This window comes from Cervus elaphus, chromosome 2 (assembly GCF_910594005.1).
Source record: "Cervus elaphus chromosome 2, mCerEla1.1, whole genome shotgun sequence".
NCBI lineage: Eukaryota > Metazoa > Chordata > Mammalia > Artiodactyla > Cervidae > Cervus > Cervus elaphus.
The window spans coordinates 44,849,613-44,861,262 of record NC_057816.1 but is presented as its reverse complement, the minus strand read 5'-3'; positions in this window follow the sequence as shown (position 1 = coordinate 44,861,262).

Genomic DNA, 11,650 nt, shown 5'->3' with positions numbered 1-11,650 from the left:
AGAGGAGCCCGGTGGGCATAGAGCACAAGGTTGCAAAGAGACAAGACTGAGCACACACGCACACATGCGGGCTTGTCGTAGGTGGCTATTATTGTTTTGAGGTATATTCTTTGTATGCCCACTTTGTTGAGAGTTTTATCATAAATAGTTGTAGATTTTTTTCAAATGCTTTTTCTGTATCTGTTGAGATAATAGTGTGATTTTTATTGCTAATTTTGTCAATGTGGTATATTGATTGATTTATAGATGTTGACCATCCTTACATCCCTGAAAATAAATCCCACTTGATCATGGTGTATTATCCTTTTTATGCATTGCTAAATTCAGCTTGCAAATATTTTGTTGAGGAATTTTGCATCTATGTTCATCAGGAATGCTGGCTCGTAATATTCTTTTCTTGTGGTGTCATTTTCTGGTTAAGGTATCAGTATAATACTGGCCTGGTAAAATGAGTTGAAAAGTAATCTCTCCTCTCCTGTGTTATAAAAGAGTTTGAAGAGGATTGTTATTAATTCTTCTTTGAATATTTGGTAGAATTCACCAGGAAGTTAACTTGTCCTGGACCTTTGTTTGTTGGAATATTTTGATAATTGATTTCATTCCTTACTAGTAATTAGTTTATCCAAATTTTCTATTTCTTCATAATTCAGCTTTGAATGATTGCATGTTTCTAGGCATTTTTCCATTTCTCCTAGACTGTCCAATTTATTGGTATATATTTGTCTCTAATGATCTTTATATGTTTGTAGTGTCAGTTGAAAGGTCTTATTTCACTTTTGATCTTATTTATTTGAGCCCTGTTTTCCTTGTGAGTCTAATTAAATGTCAATTCAATTTTTTCAAAGAGCCAGCTCCAAGTTTAATTAATCTACTTATTGTCTTTTTTGTCACTATTTCATTTATTTATACTCTGCTCTTTGTTATTTCTTTCCTTCTATTAACTTTGGGATTCATTTGTTTTTCTTTTTATAATACCTTGAGGTGTAGTGTTAGGTTTTTTATTTGAGACTTTTTTCTTATTTCCTGAAGTAGGTATTTATTGCTATGCACTTACTTCTTAAAACTGTATCTCATTCTTTTCCTGCAAGTCATAAAATTGGGTATATTGTCCATTTTTCATTTGTCTCAAGACATTCCTTATTCCTCCCTTAATTGCTTAATTAACCCATTGTTTGGTCACTAACATGTTGCTTAATCTTCATGTATGTGAATTTTCCAGTTTTCTTTTAAAAATTGATCTCTAGTTTCATGAAATTGTCATCAGAAAAGCTGCTTGATTTGATTTGAATCTTCCTAAATGTATTAAGACTTGTTTTGTGGTCTAATATATGTCTATTCTGGGGAATGTCCAATGTGCCCTTCAGAAGAATATGTATTGTTCTTCCTTTGGATGTAATATTATCTATACATCTATTAAGTCCATCTGCTTCAATATGTCATTTAAGACCACTTCTCATTGATTTTCTGTCTGAATAATCTATTCATTGATGTAAATGAGATATTAAAATTCCCTAGTGTGTTGCTATTTGCCACTTTAGATTTGTTAATATTTGCTTTACATATTTAGGTGATACTAAAATGACTAGAAAGGTTTATTTCTTTCAAATAGAAAAGTTTGGAATTAAGAATTTTGCTTCTCATCTGGCAATCTTATTGCATTAAGTACTCAGAGATTCAGTCTCCTTGAATTTCATTTCTCTGAATCCCAAGATGTAGTATCCTCCTCGTAGGCTAGACTGGGGGCTAGAGTTATCATCAACATATATGTATTTCAAGATATGACTAGAAAAGGGCCAAAGGATAAAAGTAGTAATAAACAGTTTCCTGAACCTGTTATAGAACACTTCTACTTTATGCCATTGGTTAGTATATTGTTACTTGGAGACACCTGCCTGGAAACCTATGAAGTGAGACTTTTATTCTTGATGACAACAAAATCCAGATATTTTATTACCAGGGGCAAAGGGAAGGATAATAGCAGGGGACAATGTCCAAAATAGGTCATAAATAAAAATGGCTTATCAGTTAAGCAATTTGTTTACCAGTATTCTTGCCTGGAGAATCCCATGGACAGAGGAGCCTGGTGGGCTACAGTCTATAGGTTCACAATGAGTTGTACACAACTGAAGTGACTGAGCATGCATGCACCCAATCTTGTATTAGTTAATTATAATTAAAATATTCATCTCTTCAGTAATTTTTATTAAACATCTACCATGTAGAAGATACTGTGCTTTGCTTCAGGGATACAAAGTTGTATTTTTCACAATTATTCCCTTGAGGATATTATATTCTAGTTCTAATTACGCTTTTGTGAACTGCATAATTACACAGATCAGTCTTCATGGATTATTTAAACTTAATTTTTAATTAAGTAAAGGATAAATGAAATTACTCAAACTATTGAAATACCTGTTTCTTATTTTCTCTTTTCCTTTGCATTCTACATTGTTTTCATACATTTCAAAAGAAAAAGAAATGTGTCATTCCCATGATTAGATGATTCCTCTGCATCATCTACCTGCTGAATACATACAATAATTCTGCCAAGACTCCTCTGGAGGTTAAATTCATTATCTTGATGAATTTACTAAGCTTCAGATATGACCCTTTGTTTTGCTGGCTCAGCACACTGTTTTTATCAACACACCAAGAAAACATTAATATCTCAGTGGCAGACACATATTAAGCAACCTCTTAAGACACTTATAAATTCAGAATGGCAAATGATTAATTCACTATGAGAAATATAACTGTCATAGGAACAACAACATGTGCACCCTTCATGATCAGCCCATTTTGTCTCTCCAGGAATTGTATTTGATCTCACATACATGTGCCATAGTTTCAAGGGCTGGGAAGTTTTCTCCTTTTATCTAATGTGAAGAGAAACAAAATAAAAATATGGCACCTGTTTTCATCATTGTTCTTCACTGAAACAGAACCAATAGGGAGTATGTGTGTGTGTGCATGTGTATGTATGTGTATAAGATTTATGGAGCTATGTCACCAAAATGCTGAAATAAGAGATCCCTGCCTCCAGCCTGCCACAAAGCACATTGGACATCTATCCATGAATAAAAACTGCTCATTAAAAAACTGGGATAGCCTCAGATTCCACTGAAGAAAGTTTAGTAACACAATGCTACAAAAGAAAAGATGGAAGACAGCTTCATTTTGTTTGTAATCATCACATCTCCCAAGCTAACTATACAAACTGCCAAGAGGGAAACTCCCAGTTAGAAAGAGTTATCCTCTCTAGGAAAAGTGGGGTGAGCAACAGTTTCCCCAGCTTTTGGGGGATCCAAAAGAAGGTCCTGCTTTGGTTTCCCTGCCCTGGGCCAGCAGAGCTGAAACATACAGAGATAACTGTGAATAAGGAGAAAAAGTAGTGCTACCAGTAGCAACCAATGTGGGAGTGATCCTGCACCACAGTGACCTACTAAGTAGCCAACCCCACAAATTTTGCTGCAGGAGAATCTGAGTCAATATATCTGTGGTGGACTGCCTGCAGATTTCACAATGATTTCCAATGATATTTGCATTTGCTGCTGCCAGTCACATAAGTCCCTCTCAGCTCCCTCCTTCTTTGCCTCTTTTCATTGCATAGTTACAACTTAAGGCCAGCAGGCTCAAGACCAATAGGAGCAGACATTTCAATTTAAATCTAAAGGCAGAAAAATGCCTATGTCCCAGACTGAAAGCATGAGAAGTAAGAGGAATTTTCTCTTACCGGGAGTCAGCCTTTTATTCTATGTTAGCCTTCAACTATGAGGCCCACTGATTTAGAGAGCCAATCTGCTTTACTCAAATCACCAATTTAGATGCCAACCTCATTCAAGAACATGCTCACAGACACAGCCAGAATTAGATTTGAGCAAATATCTGGGCACTCCAGTGGTCCAAGCAAGTTAACACAGTCACCGTCACAGTCCCCATGATAAAACTATACTTCAAAAAATAGAGTGGGGGAAGAGCTATAGAGAAAAATTTAAAGAGAAAAAGCAAACAAGCAAAAAGCAAAAAATAAAGGCCAATATACCTGTCTGAACTGAGTGCCCTATCTTTGATTACTGCTTATTCCTTGAAGGAAGGATTTAAGGCTTGTTCAAACTTCTCTCTATGTGGATTCTAAACCTTACATAATTTAAAAGTTACATTAAAAATATATTATAAAATGATTTGACATTAGAATAGGGTATAGAAATACATGACTTCTCTGAAATAAGGTCATAAAATCATAGAGTGAATTGACTTAGATATAAAGATAAAAACAAAACTTATATTGACAAAGTCAAAGATGAAAAGATATCTATTGGAAAATTTTAGGGAAACTGCTCAGATAATTAGAGAGTTTATGCATATATTAGCTAAAAAACTTTCTTTACAAATAAATATACATTTGAAGTATTAAAATACTGAAAACATATGCCTGAATTTCTGAGAAACACAAAATCTTGTAATAGGAAAAAATGTGGATAGTATTGGTAATAATAGCAAAACACAAGTTTAGTCCTGGATAACTGCCATTAATACAGTTATGGAACTAATCAGAATGTCAAGAATTATATGATACATAATGTGAGAATAATTTGATCATAATGAATGCTCATGATTTTGAAGTTTTAAAATTAAGATTCAGGAGTAAGTAGAGAAGTGAAAGTATTCTAAATTCCTCACTTAATATAATAGAAAAGTTCATTTAGCCTTAGTCCACTCTGGCTGCTGTAACAGAATAACATAGACTATGTTAAGCAGCCAATATTTATTTATCACAGTTCTAGAGGATGGGAAATCCAAGACCAAGATGCTGGTACATTTAATGTCTGGTGATAACTCTCTTTCTGATTCATAAACAGTTGTCTTCTTTCTGTTTCCTCACATGGCATGAGTTGAGAAAATTCTCTGAGATCTCCTTTAAAAATGCACTAATCTCAGAATTTGAGGATCTGGTTTCACTTTTGCAGTTGACCAGAGCAAGGAAATCCTAGTAAATCCTAGTAAATCCAAGACCCAGATAGGTTTAATGACTCCTAAATTGAGTCACATTCAAGTCTAACAGAAGACAAGAACGTCAGTCTGAAAGTAGAGGCACAGAAAATGAACAGAATCTTTTTGCAAGTCAGAAGCAAGACTACGTGTCCCGTTTTGTAAAAGGTAGTCTGTGTGTGTGCCTTCAACATCAAATAAAACCAGTACATTAAAAAAATCATGGGGGTTTTACCCTTAAGACATAATCTCCCTGCTGAAAGACCCTGCCTCCTATCGTGTCCCCACTAGGGATGAGGATTTCAACCTATGAATCTTAGGGGTGGGCAGGGTACATAAACAGTCTATAACAAGAATGAAGAACTATGATTCAATTATTGAATTTGATAAATTTAGGGCAAACTTCAGTCGTCATCTCACACCAGGCTGTCATTGTCCTGAGGGCGATTCCAATGTGATTCATATGAGGTCTCATATAAAGATGATCTGCCTTTCTGGAATAACCTGATTCAGTGACTGCGAAGGTTGCCATCATATTTTTGAATTCCTGAGGGTTTGAGATCTAGATTATGACAGAAAGTTTGTTTTGAAGCTTAGAAAGATGGCCTTTTATCCGAGAGAGAGAGAGGACCCACCTTGTAATCCTTTTAGCAATACTCCTTTGGGCAAATCATTTAACTCTCTCATCCTCAGTTTTCTCATCTATACAATAAAAAGCAAAACTCCAAATTACTTCAAGGAACTGTGATGAAGAGCAAAGTAGACAATGTTTTTTAAAGCACTTGGCATTAAACCTAGAACATCAAAGTATTAGCCATGATGAAGAGGATGCTGCTGGTGCTGAAAGACGAGCAGTATTTCTCCATTAAGACTTCCTCAGTGCTCACCCCTCCAGGTACTTCCCAGCTATATTTAAAGGTCAGTTTTCTACTCATTTTTATTTTTGTTTAATGGTAGAAGGCCTAGTTGCCTGGCTGCATTATGACTGTTTTATATGCTTTGTATCTGATTTCAGAGGGGGAAAGGGGTAGTGATTTTATTCACTGGGCAATGCCATCATTTTTTCCCTTTCTGGAAGTGTCTCCTTCTCTTGCTTTCATGCTTTCCTGATTTCTTGTTTTATTTTCTTGGTTGTTTTTCTTTCTTTATTTCTTTTTTAGCTTGTTGACCAAATAAATGCTCAATGTTTCAATTCAGAGGACACTTTTGTTTCTCTCTAAACAACTGACAGACTTTCTCTTTATGGCAACTCCCTCAAGGCATAGTCATGATAGTCATGTTTTTCCTGTTTTCTTATTTCCTTTTTTGTCGTAGTTTATATTTAATCATGGTATATTTGTAAGCTTGACTTCACAAGTTATTTTAGGCTATATGGACTCAGAAAGAAGCAGGGTGACTATAATAAAATGTTACGATGTCTCACAGACTATGAAATAGGTACTGAGACCACAATACAACACCTGTTCCATTGTAATCTGTGATGACTGTACTCATATGATAAACTATCTGAATACATCTACAATATTCAGTTTTCTCACCCAATAAATGAGGGTAACATTTTCTCAGTTACCTCAGAGAATTGATGTGAGTATCTAAAAAGGAAATAAAAAGAAAACCCTTTGAAAAGAATAAAGCACTTTTGCTGTGAGTTTGGGGAATTGTTAATTATTGATGTTATTAGGCCTAATTAGGAAGCAACCTTAAATAATTTATCTGATTCTATAGATGAGTTTCCTTGAAATGATCTACCATTTTCTCAACAACTAGTGTAATTTGTTTTATAACTAAAGCAAGAATTTTAAATTCTTGCTATGAACATTTTCTTTGAACAAAGCAGCCTTTGAAATCAAGACTTGACATAAGTCATCTCTGCATGGAAACAGTTATTGTCTTAAAATTCATTTGGAAATGATATGCAACATGTAAACATGCTCACATTTTTTCTTTCTAATAATTTTAAATGAAAATATATTTTATCATATCTATGAATTCATCAACTTAGAAAGATATGTATTATTCTTTTAATGTATAATCTTACAAATCCGTAATAATCACAACACTTTGAGGATTCCAAAAATGATAGCGTCTGTTTCTCTCATGACTAATAATGAGATATGATTTGACCTTGGGCTTGCTTAGTGGCTCAGATGGCAAAGAATCTGCCCACAACGCAGGAGACCTGGGTTTGATCCCTGGATTGGGAAGATTCCCTGGAGGAGGCAATGGCAACCTACTCCACTATTCTTGCCTGGAGAATCCCCATGGGCAGAGGAGCCTGGTGGGCTACAGTCCATGGGGTCACAAAGAGTCGGACATGACTGAGTGAGTGACTAAGTGCACAAATTTACACATGATTAAATTTTATTTTAGAATGTAATTAAGTTAATTTTATAGAAGATCTCTTTTAGGGTCAAGGGGTGTGTGTGTCTGTGTGTGTGTGTGTGTGTGTGTGTGTGTGTATAATACATTAGATTCTGATAAGTATAGATATATATCAATAAGGAAGTGAAGTGAAGTCGCTCAGTTGTGTCTGACTCTTTGAGACCCCATGGACTGTAGCCTACCAGGCTTCTCCGTCCATGGGATTTTCCAGGCAAGAATACTGGAGTGGGTTGCCATTTCCTTCTCCAGGAGATCTTCCCAACCCAGGGATTGAACCGGGGTCTCCCACATTGTAGGCAGACGCTTTACTGTCTGAGCCTAGTAGATCATATTATATAGGACTTCTGAGCTACCATGCTAGTGTTTTATATGCTTTAAATCATTTAGTTTTTAAAGAAACCAGTGAATTATGTACTATGATAAATGCATTTGGAGATGAGTGGGAGAAACTATAATAGAAATATAATATAATAATGAAATATATATAATATATATAATATATAATATTTATATATTTATTTATATTTATATTTATAAATATATATAATATATAATATAATAATGAAATATAATAGGAACTCTGAATTCTGAGATGGGGACTTTGTCTGTTACTGGTATGAGTGGACATCATGCTGAAACTGCATCTGGTAATATTTAAAGACTCTAGAGGCTAGAGCCAGTGACTGCTACCATTTCTGGAGAAATGCCAACAGCAACAGCAAACAAAAAACAGGGGAAGGACTGCCCTCCCCTACTTCTACCTCACAATCACTCTCCATGGCCAAGACTGCCAGGCAGTTATTTGACAAAAGAAGACATGCTATCTGCAGCATCCCAGCTCTCACATCAGAGAACAGTATATCTGGATAACTTTGGAACTAAGAGACAGCAGTAACTAACTGGCACATTGGTTAATGACTACCAGAGTACTAAATAATGCATAATTTGCAAGAGTGGGAAATATATAGTAAAAGAATCTGTTTAATACAAAAGAAGGCATGAGAGGAAGAGAAAAAGGAAGAAAAGAGGATACAAGGGTAAGAAGAGGAAATACAATCTGACATATCAATAACTACATTTTAAAATAATTTAATTGGACTCTGTTCATTTAATAAAATAAGATGGTCAGGCTGGATTACAAAAAACCTAAACTATATATTGTATATAAAAGGCATCCTTTAAGTATAAGAACATGAAAAGATTGAAAGAAAAAGGATGTAAAAAATATGCTACACTAATGTTAATCCTCCCCCTCAAAAAAAGCCCTTATGGCAATATTAATACAAGTCAAAGTTTAAGTTATAAGTGTTACCAGAAATAAAAGGTGCATTTTAGAGTGATCACATTGCTATACAATGGACAGATAAACAAAACTTCTAATTATATATACCTATATAACAGCTTTAAGCAAAAATTAACCATAAAATTATAGTTAATGTATAATATAATGAACAAACTATAAAACAAAAATTCATAACAAGAAAAGAGAATTCAAAAAACTCACAGAGTGGGTGATTTTAACATATCTATTTCAATTATGGATAGCTAAAGCAGAATTTTTTTTTTAATCACATAGGTAATTTAAATATATTTAACAAATTTAATTATAGAAATCTCTGCAGTACAGTTGCAGAATAAATATTGTTTTGAAGTGGTCTTCAAGATATTATCAAACTGATCAAAATTTGGGTCATAAAATAAAACCCAACAATTGATTAAATCATACAGATTATGCTTCCCAGATAGAGTGAAAATTAGAATTGTATAATAAATAATAACAAGGAAATCCTCAAATATTTGAAAATTGGGCAATATATATCTATACACTATAAAAGTCAAACAGCAAGTCTGATGGAAATTAAAATATACTTTGATTTCAATGCTAATAATAATAAAACATCTAAAAATGTGTGAGCTTCAACTGAAGTTGTGTTTAAAAGAAATTTGTAAACATACAAACAAAGGAATAAAGACTGAAAAAGAATGATCTCAAAAACTGGAAGATTTCACTGAACACATAAATTTTATGAGAAAAGGGAATTGATCAAGATAAGAAATCAGTGATATAGAAAGCAAACATATAATAGAGAACATCAACAAGTCCAAAAGTCTTTTGTTGTAAAAGACAAATTAAATTTATAATCTCTAGCCAGGTTTTTCACAGAGAAAAAAGTACAAAATATACAATAATAGTAAGAAAAATGGTAACTTCACTAGGGACTCTAAAACTATTGAAGAGATAATAGGAAAGTATTATAAACAACTTTGAAATAATAAATATTTAAATTTGGGTGAAACAATTGACAGATTAGAAAAACAAAGCCACTCAAAAATGATATAAGAAGAGTCAAAAAAATCTAAATATATAGAAGAGCAATTCAATGACTAACAAATACTTACTGCAAAAAAAATTTCCAGATCTACATGACTTGATCAGTAAACTTTTACAAACTTTTAAAGAAGAAACAATATCAGTCTTAAGAAGGTATTCTAGAAAATAGAGAAAAAAGAGAATACTTCAAAATTCATTTCATGAGGCTCTCATTGATACCAAAAACTTAAAGTCATTAGAATAAAGAAAAATAAATTTATTTCCTCATTAAAATTAAACTTTGAAACAAAATCTTAGCAAATCAAATTCAAAAAGTACATTAAAAAGGATAATACATCCCACCTATGTTAAGTTTATTCCTGACACACATGGATTTTTTTCTAATGTAAAAATTGCCATAATATAGAGGAAAGGGGTCTGAAAATATGGCAGAGTAGGGAGCACCAGGAATTTGTTTCCCCAGCGAGACAATAATTACACTGACAGATTCTGTCTGAGCATCTATTTTGGAACTCTGGAATCTACTGAAGACTTAAAACTTCCTGGGGAGACTTGGAGGTAAATTGTGGTTAATTGCAATCAGTGTCAGCTTTCAGTACGGTAGCGACTACCCACTCCCACCCCCACCACAGGACAGGCAGCTGTGCTCCTGCTGCCGGGAGAAATATCCATAACCTCAGACATGCAGGTGACACCACCCTTATGGCAGAGACTGAAGAGGAACTAAGAGCCTCTTGATGAAAGTAAAAGAGGAGAGTGAAAAAGTTGGCTTAAAACTCAGAAAACTAACATCATGGCATCTGGTCCCATCACTTCATGGCAAATAGATGGCGAAACAATTGAAACAGTAACAGGTTTTATTTTGGGGGGCTCCAAAATCACTGCAGATGGTGATTGCAGCCATGAAATTAATAGATCCTTGCTCCTTGGAAGACAATTTATCATCTATCTAAACAGCATATTAAAAAGCAGAGACGATACTTTGCCAATAAACCTCTGTCTAGTCAAAGCTATGGTTTTTCCAGTGGTCATGTATGGATGTGAGAGTTGGACTATAAAGAAACCTGAGCGCTGAAGAATTGATGCTTTTGAGCTGTGGTGTTGGAGAAGACTCTTGAGAGTCCCTTGGACTGCAAGGAGATCCAACAAGTCCATCCTAAAGGTGATCAATCCTGAATATTCACTGGAAGAACTGATGTTGAAGCTGAAACTCCACGTATTGGAGACCTGTTCTCTGATTACTGATTACTACATCTGATCAGAGTCTTTTTTTGTGGGCATAAATTCTGATTTCTTTAGGGTAATCTACCAATGAGTGGAATTGTTGAATAATATAATAAGTGCATGCTTAAAATTATAAGATACTATGAAACTCTTTTCTACATCATTATAGTATCTTACATTACCCAGAGCAATATGTGAGTTTTCTAGTTGCACTACATCTTGATCTATACTTAGTATTACTGTATTTTTATTTTAGTGCAAAGTAGGAAATCATTGTGGTTCTAATTGGCATTTTCTACATAATAATATTGAACATCTTCCCTATGATTCTTCCAATATAAATATATTTTTCTTTTTTACATATAATTAAATAAATTCTACATTTTATGGGGTCTTTTCCTTCCTATTAGTGAACTTCTCTGGGCTATGGATTGCATTTTCTCCTTTTTTTACATATCTAAAAAAAAATTATGTGCGTGTGCTTACACGCATGCTTAGATGCTTCAGTCATGTCCGGATTTTGTGCAACCCTATGAACTGTTGCCTGCCAGGCTCCTCTGTCCATGCAATTCTCCAGGCAAGAATACTGGAGTGGGTTGCTGTGCCCTCCCCCAGGGGATCTTCCCAACCCAGGAATCGAACCAGCATCTCTAATGTTTCCTGCATTGTCAGGCAGGTTCTTGACCACTAGTGTCATCTGGGAAGCCCAAATTTTATGTGTAC